This window comes from Lipotes vexillifer, unplaced genomic scaffold (assembly GCF_000442215.2).
Source record: "Lipotes vexillifer unplaced genomic scaffold, Lipotes_vexillifer_v1.1 scaffold1105, whole genome shotgun sequence".
Lineage (NCBI taxonomy): Eukaryota > Metazoa > Chordata > Mammalia > Artiodactyla > Lipotidae > Lipotes > Lipotes vexillifer.
The window spans coordinates 118,931-129,602 of NW_006779955.1; the positions used below are offsets into that span (position 1 = coordinate 118,931).

The 10,672-nt window shown below is 43.9% G+C and overlaps 1 pseudogene; it reads right to left on the bottom strand.

Moving 5' to 3' along the window:
* Window positions 1-255: 255 nt before the first annotated feature.
* Window positions 256-838, bottom strand: LOC103079938 (metabotropic glutamate receptor 7-like; annotated as a pseudogene).
* Window positions 839-10,672: the final 9,834 nt, after the last annotated feature.

Consider the following 10,672-nt stretch of genomic DNA (forward strand, 5'->3'; position numbering starts at 1 on the left):
ACCATATTTCACTCTAATGCAAACCCATTTAAATCATCGCCTTGTTTTTCGGAGACTGTTTCTTGTAAATGGGGCCATAAGTCCAGAATGTCAAGCCGGATGGAGTGGAGCGCGGACAGGGGAGAGATGGAAGGGAAATGAATCAAGCAGGGAAAGTACCTCCTCGGGTGAGGTGGGAGGGATTCGGCAGGATCTCCAGGGTGGAAATGAGCGAAGGCTGACCAGACCCCGCACCCCTGCAGTCCAAGCCAGCCTTCAGGATAAAGAGCGCGGGGAGCTACGGCGCGCTCTGCACCGGAGGGAGCGCCCCCATACCTGGAAAAGCCTCAGGATGTTGGCTACCATGATGGAGACCGAACTCCCCGAAGCCCCAATCGCTCCAACTACTTTCTCGGGCTTGACGAAAACCGGAGGCTCGCCGTTGGTGCAGCGCACTGCGGAGATGTCCTTCTGGATGAGCGCCTGGACGAAAGTGAGCGACTGTTCGAGTGCATAAGTGTCCCTGGAACAAGTGTCCAGGAGCCGCGCTCCCAGCGTCACGTTGGGCAGCAGGTTGGGATCACTGTTGATCTAGGTCCAGGGCGTAGAGCATCGCTTCCAGCCTGTGGATCCCGTTCTCCCTCTCGATGTCGCCGCAGGGCACTCCGCTGGGACCCTTCGCGTGCACCGGGAACAGCCCCCCGAGGGTGACGTCCCCCTCGATCCGAATGGAGTGCGGGGCGTACATCTCCTGCCCGCGCGCCGCCGCCGCCGCCAGCGCGCACAGGAGCACCTCCAGCACGCAGCAGGGGAACTTCATCAAAGTCAGGGCGCGGAGCAGCTTCCCCAGCTGGACCATGCTGCTCCCGCGGCTGCGGTGGTGGCGGCGGCACTGGAGGGGACGGTGGCGGGCTCGCCGTAGTCCTGGCCCCTTGGGGTGAGCTCCTCCGGGGAAGCCCAGGGTCTACTGCGGGCGAGGAGGGTGGGGGCGCCCGGGGAAGGGCAGCCGGCGAGGGTTGGGGGTCCCGCGGCGCCTGCCAGCTTGGGGCGCCGTGCGCTCTCGGGTTCCCTGGCCGGCGCGCCGCGCTCGAGCTCGCGCTCGGTGGCTTGCAGCTCGAGCTCTCCAACAGCCCAGCACTGGGGAGAGAGCGCGGATGGCTATCGCTTTAAATGCGCGTTCGGCTCCCTCTCCCCCTCCGCCCACTCCCTCCCACCCTCGCTCGCTCTCAGGCTCTCCCCACCCTTCCCAGCGCCCGCCCTCCCCACGGTTTTGCATCATCACGCAGGGAGGGGCTGCGTGCTGAGGTAAGGCGGGGGGAATGGGTGGGCGGCTGTAGGGGGGAGTGCCTCGGATTGGGAGTTTCGAGGTCCCCAGGGAATCTGGGGATTGCAGGTCGCAGGCGAAGGCTGAGCTCCTGCTTCTGTCTCACTGTAGAAGCCGCTCGCTCGCCCGCCTGCACCCACACGCAGATTCTAGGCACAGGGTGGCATCAGCCCCGGACAGGGCGGTTCTATCTGGGGCTGACTGCTTCCAACCCTGAGGTCCGGAGCCGGGGCGGTCAGCGCCGGGAGAACGCGAGGTAGTCGTTAGGTGATGCCGCCAAGCATGAAGGGTAGTAGGGAGACCCCAGTCTCTACTGCTAATTCGTCTGTGCCAGTTTTTCCTAAGAAAAACACACATACACACAGGAGCCTGATTTATGACCTAAAGAACCTTTACGCAGAGACTTCTTCGGGGCCAGGCACTGGGCTAGCCTGTAGGGAAAGATGCCAACAAGAAATGCTGGGAATGGAAATGCATCTTTGGTCTTCAGGGGTTACTGTGGCCGGAGCCCGATGAAGTAACCCTGGTCTCCAGTAAATCTGTGGCGGATTCGCTCCTTTTCTTCCTTTCATCGCAAGAGATGGAACAACTGAGAACTCTGCAGAGCGCACTTTCTTCTCTGGCGCTGACAGGTGCAAGGCTCCCTCCTACCCATTTCCAGAGATGCTTTTGGGCTGATGTCAGATTTCCTCGGGCAGGAAATAGCAAGAAAGAGGTGACAGTAGGAGGAGCAGACAGAAATCTCCCCATCGATCCAGTGATCCATTCTTTTTTTTTTTTTTTTTTCCTGGCTGAAGATTTGGGGGGTTTGGGGAGTGGAATCAGGATGCCAGAGCAGGTTGTAGTGCAGTTAGGAAGCTGTTTTTCCAAGGTGTCCCCTCCTGCAGGTCCAGCCCAAACTCGGCCCATTAAAGCAACAAGTGGCCCTAGTTCCTACACAAGGAAGGGCAATGTATCTGCCCTTGGTGCCCACGTGTACTGCTTATGGTGCTCTCTACTCTTGCTGAGCCTTTCTGTTGGAGTGCAGCGAAACTGTCTTATACAAAATTGAGGGTGCAAAGAAAACCAAGACTATACTTTCTGTTGTAATGTTAGTGTACTAAAGAAAAATGTCCTTGCACCTAAACAAAACAACACACACACACACCTAAAAAGTCAGAAGTTGGGAAGTTGGTTGTCTCTTCCAGCAACCACCTGTATGACATTGGCACTGCTGTTCCTGTGTCTGAGTTTTACTTTGCCCATCTGTAAAATGAGGAAATTGAATTGAATGTTTTACAGGTTAACTTTTAACTTTCAAATCCTCTGTTGAAATAGGCCATGCACCTTTGGCCACGGTGTTCTTTTTAGACCAATATCCTTTGTTGCTTTATGTGTAGGGCACCCGTTTTTTGATACCCAAACAACACTTCAAACAATTCCTGGTACAGAGGATTTTTTTTTCTTGTTGACCACCCATTTATCTTCCTTCTAGGGAGAGTCCAGCCCATCATTTTCTTTTCAGACATGCCCCTCCTCCAGGTTTCAATACTTAAGGTTTGAGGAGGAAAAAAACCTTCTGGCTACAGTGTTCAAGGAAGGGAATAGAGGCTAACAAGAGTTATGCAGGGCTAATCCCTGGACTTCTGCTGGAGTAACGAGGGTGATGACATAGGGTTACCACTGTCCAACAGACAGTCCGTGCCGGAGTTAAAAGAAAAAGGAGCCTCCTTCCTCTAAATGCTTTATGTATATCTTTTGGACAATGTTACACTATTTGATTTTGTAAAAACATACCATTTTACTGCCATCTTCAAGAAAAGTGTTGTAAAAACTATGCGAAACTACCCCTGTATACAATGTGATCATCAATCACTCATAGATGTGATGCCCTGCTATATAAGTGCACACCTTGTGCAACCTTGTGCTGTGATGCGCCCGCCCCTTCCAGCCAGCCCTGGAGCTACGAGGGTATGAGCCTGCAGCTGTGCCAGAAGCTCCCACATAAACAGGGAAATATTTGAATCCCATAATGAGAGATACCAGAGAGGAGAAAAGGCAGAGAGAAGAAGGGGTGGGGAAGGAGAAAGGGACCTGGTTAAAACATGTGAACTCCTGGATCCACATGTGCCTGAAAGATTGCCTCTGTTTTTTTTTCTTTTTCAATTATATAGTATTGTATTTCTGTTGTTTGAAGTCAAAATATCCTCTTGTAACTCACCTATTCTGCTATTCAATACATTCGATCAAAAAGCCTGGAACAAGTGAAATAGATATCCTGTTAAGGCAGCATTAGCTAATTTGGAAAGGGGGAAAGAAGCAAAGCAATAGAAAGGCATCCTTGGGAACCCAAATACTGTGATCCTAGTGTTTAGACATCAGTACCTCAGGCTGTATTTGATAGAGACTGTATCCTTATTTAGTTTTTAATTTAAGGCTATTTAGTAGGCACTTGGTGCCAAAAAATATATTTGAAGAGCTGTGTTACAAGTAATAACACTTGGTTTTTCACCTGCCCATGTGAAGATCTATGTTCTCCTCTTCCATTTCCAGGTCACAGCTTGCAATTGCTCAACAAATAGTTCTTGGCTGACTGTTGAATGTTGCCTTATTCTGTGTTCTCTCTTTGCTCTACTCATTCTCCCCAAACATCTGGCAGCAATCATTATCTTCTTTTAGTTGCAGTCATCTGTGTGCATGTTTTATTTCCCTTGCTAAGCTGGAAGATCCTTGAGGGTAAGGGGCTAGGTATTATTTATCTTTTTATCCCGGACAATGTTCAGAATGGTGTTTTGTACCTAAGAAGCACTCATGTGTTGAATGAATCAGAACTGGTTTGACATTCCCCACTGCCTTTATCTCACAGTGACAGAAGCATAAAGTGGGCAGAGCAGAAACGACAGCAAATAAATTGTCCTCTTAGTCACAGAATGCAGTTTCTAGAACTTAAAGAATAATTAATAGATTTTGAAATAATTTTGTTTTACAAAAATTGCATAAGATTGAAATACTCTAACCTTAAAGCTCTCGATCAACTCTAAAGGAAGGCTTTAATTGGCTCTTCCTGAGTCAAGTGTTTATTCCTGGGCCGATAACTGGAGCCACTGTCATAACAGGAAGTGTGATTTGTTACCAGAGAAAGAGGAAAGTGGCGCTGGGCTTGCAAGATATTTGTATCTTCAGCCAGAGTGCATAGGATCTGGAACTTAATAGGTGACGCAGTATTTGTTTGAGATTATATGAATGAAAAATCTTTGTGTAAGAGTGTTTAATCTAAAACTTGGCCAGTCATTGTCCTAGTGTCATATTAAATTGCAGGAGAATCTAGTTTTAGGCACAAAGATCATGAATATAAACTGTGTTCCCAGGCTTGGTTCTGTGTAGTCAGTAATCTATACTCACCCAGTCATTAATAAAAATGAAAGTTAAGGACTCAGTCCTAACTTATATGCTTAGCATTGTATTTTGTTAACAATCTCAGTTTTATTTTCTTTGTTCTCCCTGTCCATCATCTTCTGCAGAAAATAATGTCTCCACTTTCAACTCCCTGTCTATTTAAATCCAATTTGTAATTTATAAAGTTGTCCCCCTTAAGGGCTGCTGCTTCTGCCAGAGTAATGTACTCTGGCTATTATTATACTCTTCCATCGTTCATGTAGGTCTCCATCCATAAGTTTTGTTTTCATAGCTTTTTTTTTTTTTTTTTTTTGGCGGTACGTGAGCCTCTCTCTGTTGTGGCCTCTCCCGTTGCGGAGCACAGGCTCCAGACGCGTGGGCCCAGCCGCTCCGCGGCATGCGGGATCTTCCCGGACCGGGGCACGAACCCATGTCCCCTGCATCGGCATGCGGACTCTCAACCACTGCGCCACCAGGGAAGCCCAGCTTTTTTTTTTTTTTTTTTTTTTTAACACAATCTTACATTTGTATTGCATTATTGGGTCAAGGTCACTTTTGTCTTGGCAGGGGATGGGGGGTAGGGGGAGAGAGAGAGAGAGAGATGAAGAGAAAAAAATTCTATCTTATCTGTTGTACTTTCCTGTCATATTTACTTGTAGTAGATATCTTGTGTCAGTTACTCCATCTATTTCCTACTTCCATCTTTTTAAGGAGCTCTGATTTTGTACATTCCCTAAGTTGGTAGGGGCAGGAATGTTCCTGATATTCCTTTGGTAATATCATGGGCTAGCTATTCCTCTGGGAAAGAAATCCTCTCAGTCTGTAAGAGTTGAGATGAAGCTGTTAACCTTAATGCCGCACCTATCCAAACTCAGGTGTGGACACACATCTAGTGTTGGCAAAATTGAGCCCTCCTTTCCCCCTGCTGAGGCTGAAGAGTTCAAGGAGAGGTAAAGGACCTCAGATGTTATGTACTGATACTTGCGTAAGGCAGATCTATTCCTCTTGACATCTTATCTAGGAAGACAGAAATGGGGGCTTCCAGTAGCTGTCTTTTCCATCACATGGATAAACCGCAACTGAGAATAAAATCAACACACGTAGAGAAGCAGATCAAATACACAAAGAGAAAAGGAGAGCCCTGATGAGTCATCTGAGACTCTGGATCTGGCAATGGCTGACGCTGTATTTGCCTTGGAACATTCCACTTGGTCCCCCAATATATTCCATCCCTTGCTTAAGCTAGTGATTCACTTCAGTTGAGTCTCTCAAAACTGAGGATACTAATTTAGATTGTTATTGCTTAAAGATAAGCAGATAATTTTTAAAAATACCTCCTGATTCTTAGATTCCTGTGAGAATGAACTACAGAAAGTTTAAAACTCTATGACATGGAGTGTGGTAGTAGTCTTAGAGTCACCTCTTAACATGAATCCAGACCTTGAGCATATGATATAAAGCTCCAAATGACAGTGACTGCAAATGACCAGTTGAGTGGGAAGTAAGATTAAAACTTAAGAAGCCTGGAGTATAACTGTGAGTTTTTAAATTGTCTTAAAATCACAATAATTTATGTTTATCTCATGATAAGATGAAAACAGGAAAACAATGATCCAAAGTCTACAGGATTCAACAAAAGCAATAGAAAGAGAGAAGTTTACAGCAATACAAATCTACCTCAGGAAACAAGAAAAATCTCAAGTGAACAACCAAACCTTACAAATAAAGGAACCAGTAAAAGAACAAAGTCCAAAGTTAGTAGAAGGAAACAAATAAGACCAGAGCAGAAATAAATGAAATAAAGACTAAAAAAAAATTAGAAAGGATAAATAAAATTAAGAGCTGGTTCTTTGAAAAGATAAAATTGATAAACCTTTAGCCAGAATCATCAAGAAAAAAAAGAGAGAGGACCCAAATAAATAAAAAATGAAAGACGCGAAGTTACAACCAACACCACAGAAATACAAAGAATCATAAGACATTACTACAAACAATTAAACACCAATAAACTGGACACCCTAGATAGAAGACATGGACAAATTTCTAGAAATGTTACAATCTCTTAAGACTGAATCAGGACTAGAAAATATGAACAGACCAATCATCAGTAATGAAATTGAATAAGTAATAAAACACTTCCAACAAATAAAAGTCCAGGACCAGACAGTTTCCCAGGTGAATCCTATCAAACATTTAGAGAAGAGTTAACACCTACCCTTCTCAAACTATTCCAAAAAATTACAGAAGGAGAAACACTCTGAACTCATTCTATGAGGCCAGCATCACCCTGGTACTAAAACCAGTCAAAGACACCACAAAAAAAAGAAAATTACAGGCCAATATCACCAATGCACATAGATGCAAAATTCCTCAACAAATTATTAGCAAATCGAATTCAACAATACATTAAAAGCATCATACACCATAATCAAGTGGGATTTATCCCAGGGATGCAAGGATGGTTCAGTAACAGTAAATCAATCAATGAGATAAACCACATTAACAACCTGAATGCTAAAAATCATATGATCATGTAGTATAGGTTTTTGTATGTGTGTGTCAGACGTATAGGGTGTGACAGTTCACCTATCTAAACCTAGTAGTAAATCTGAAGTAGCAGAGTTTCCTTTATCTTTTAGAAGAATAACACTCTGCTTACTTACGGGCCATGGATGCATCTGAACCTGCTCATTGAACCTCACAGATTTCTTGAATCAACCATGATGTGAGGTTTATTCTGTTTCATTAAACATCTACTGTCTATTAGGCACTAGCATGGGCAGTTTACATGCAGTGAGTCAATCTGTGTGAAACCTATAAAAGAGTTACTATTTTTATTATTATCCTAATTTTAGACAAGAAATTATTATAATAGCTAACACTTATCTGGAACTTACTATGCCCCAGGTACTGCTTGAATGGTTTACACATGTTGATTTATTTAATCCTCATAATAAACTAAGGATTTATCTCATCCCCAACACATAAAAGGCAGGTATTATTATTCATCACCCCTATTTTTCAGATGAAGAAATTGAGGTACAGTGATTTTAAGAGACTTGCCAAGGACATAAAGCTAGGAAGCACAGAGCTCAATTTGAAGTGAGGAACTCTATCTTCAAAGTCTATGTTTCAACCCCTCTGCCACCTAGATCTTGGGTGCAGAAACAGAGCTCATACCCATGTCTAAGCTCAGCAACACTTTTAACTATTGTACTCTGTTGTCTGTCTGTGTATTAGACACTACTCCCTATCAGCAGTGTTTCCAGAACTATTCCTCTTGGATGAATCACGTTCTGGGTATGTCCAGTGAACCACTGAACATAAAATGTTTAAATTATTGGAAAGTTCTCTCTGGGGAATGTATTAGTATGTCTTATGAGACCATCTACCATGCTTAATTCCACTAATCGAGTTAAATGGAATTTTAGACCATCTATCATTTTTTAATATTCACATCTCATTTAATATTCAAATAATATTCCTTAGGGTAATTACTCATATTCTTTGCATATCTTGATACTTTGTGATGTGAGCCCATTTCTCATGATCATATCTGCTTTGAAATTATTTAATGTAAGTTGATACTAGTATCTTCCCCATGCAAGTTATTTATCTTACAATGATTAAAAAAATTTTTTTATAATTGTGTTGTGAATTCACAGCATTTTAAAAATTATTTTTTATTTTATTTATTTTTGACTGTGTTGGGTCTTTGTTGCTGTGTGCAGGCTTTCTCTAGTTACGGCAAGCAGGGGCTACTCTCCATTGCAGTGTGCTGGCTTCTCACTGCGGTGGCTTCTTTTGCTGTGGAGCACAGGCTCTACGGGCTTAGTTGCTCCGGGGCATGTGGGATCTTCCTGGACCAGGGATCAAACCCGTGTCCCCTGCATTGGCAGGCGGATTCTTAACCACTGCGCCACCAGGGAAGTCCCTTTCCTATAATGATTTTGATTCTTCAGTTCCTCAACCCTCCACCCCATTAAAATAAAATCAGAAGTGGGATCAAGTCTCATTTCTGTGGGGAGAAGGTAGCAGGTAACCTCTTGTAGACATTCATTCAATCAATCTCAGTTGAGGACTCCTGCTTCTAGCCATGATGGAGTAATTGGCCCCAGGATTTTCCTCTCAAAGCTAATCATTAGAAAATTAGAATAACTTAACCCTTTTAAGACACTGGGCAGCTAGGAGCTCAGGACTGTGTTCCCCAAAGGAGGGGGAACAAATGAGGCAAGCCCTATGAATGTTCCTGCCTGGTGCCACTTTTCAGACCCAAGCTGAGCATGGTCCATGGGCTAATTTGAGAAAACAGAGATCAGAGTTCAGAGAGACTCAGAAAGCTGCAACTTGCAGGCAAGAGTACAAGATAGACAGGAGGTACACAGAGAACGAGGGCTAGAAAAATGTATGGTAGTCCCTTGAATTTTGGCTCAACACTAAACTGGAAAAACAGAGGATGAAGATATGGGACCCTAGGAAAATAACAACTATCAGGGAACTGTAACAGAGCTCACACAGCACTGGAAAACACTGAAGTGCTAACCCTCTGGAGGGGAGAAATCTTTCTGAAGACTCCGACAAATTAGTAGAGACCCAGAAAGGTTACACTTTAATAGCAGGGCTAAATACCCACTGTAAAAAGTCTTAAAAACCAACCTGGAAAGGATCTAGCTGACCTGCAAGTAACCTAACTTCTGCTAAAACAAGATTCAACGCTTTTTAAAGAAAGACAGTGAAATGAAGACACAACCACATTATTTTTACACTGTACAGAATCCAATAAAAATTATAAGGCATGTGAAAAGGCAGGAGGAAAAACTAGTCAATAAAAACAGATCTAGAAATGACAGATTTTAGAATCAGCACAAATACAAAAAAACCAGTGTGACAGAATTCTAAAATAGCCCCCATAATTATATAGTGAATGGGATTTTGCAGGTGTAATTGAGGTTATTAATTGGTTGGCTTTGCGAGAGATTCTCCAGGTGAGCCTAACCTAATCACATAAGTCCTGAAAATAAGACTTTTCTTTGGCTGGTCACAAAAGAGTATGTCAGAGAGATCCAAAGTGTGAGAAGGATTCAACATGAAGGAGGTTCTCTATTGCTGAGAGGGAAGGAGCCATCTGGAAGGGTCTGAGAGTGACCCTAGCAGCTGTCTGGCCCCTGGATAACGGCAAGAGAAGACAAGGACATCATCCCTACAGTTGTAAGTAACTGAATTCTACTGATAAGCTAAATAAGCTTGGACACGGATTCTTCCCAGAGTTTCCAGATAACAGCTCAGCCTGGCTGACACTCTGACTTCAGTTCTGTAAGAAGAGCCTCAGGAGAGATCCCAGCCAAGCCGCCCATACTTGAGTACCTAAAGATCTGTGAGATAAATGAGTATTGTTTTAAGTCACTAAATGTGTGGTAGTTGTGTCACAGCAATAGGAAATAAATATAAACAGCTAGTGTAAATATGTTCAAGAATTTGAGGGGAACATGAACCCAATGAGGAGAGAAGTGAAAAATATAAAAATAAACAGAATGTGTAGGTCTGAAAAATACATTGTTTGAAATTCACTGCATCTGTGTAACAGCAGTTGCACACTGCAGAAGAAAGGCAAACTTGAACATTGCTCAAGATAGACCATATATTGTTCCATAAACAAGTTTCAATACACTTAAAATTATTGAACTCATTCTGATAACAATGGCATTAACTTAAAAATCAATAACAAAATATCTAGAAAATCCCCTAATATTTGATATTTAAACACACTTAACTCACAATTTAAAAAAAAATCCAGAGAGGGGCTTCCCTGGTGGCATGGTAGTTGAGAGTCCGTCTGCCAATGCAGGGGACACGGGTTCGTGCCCTGGCCCAGGAAGATCCCACATGCCACGGAGCGGCTAGACCCATGAGCCATGGCCCCTGAGCCTGCGCGTCCAGAGCCTGCGCTCCGCAACGGGAGAGGCCCCAACAGTGAGAGGCCACCGTACCGCCCAA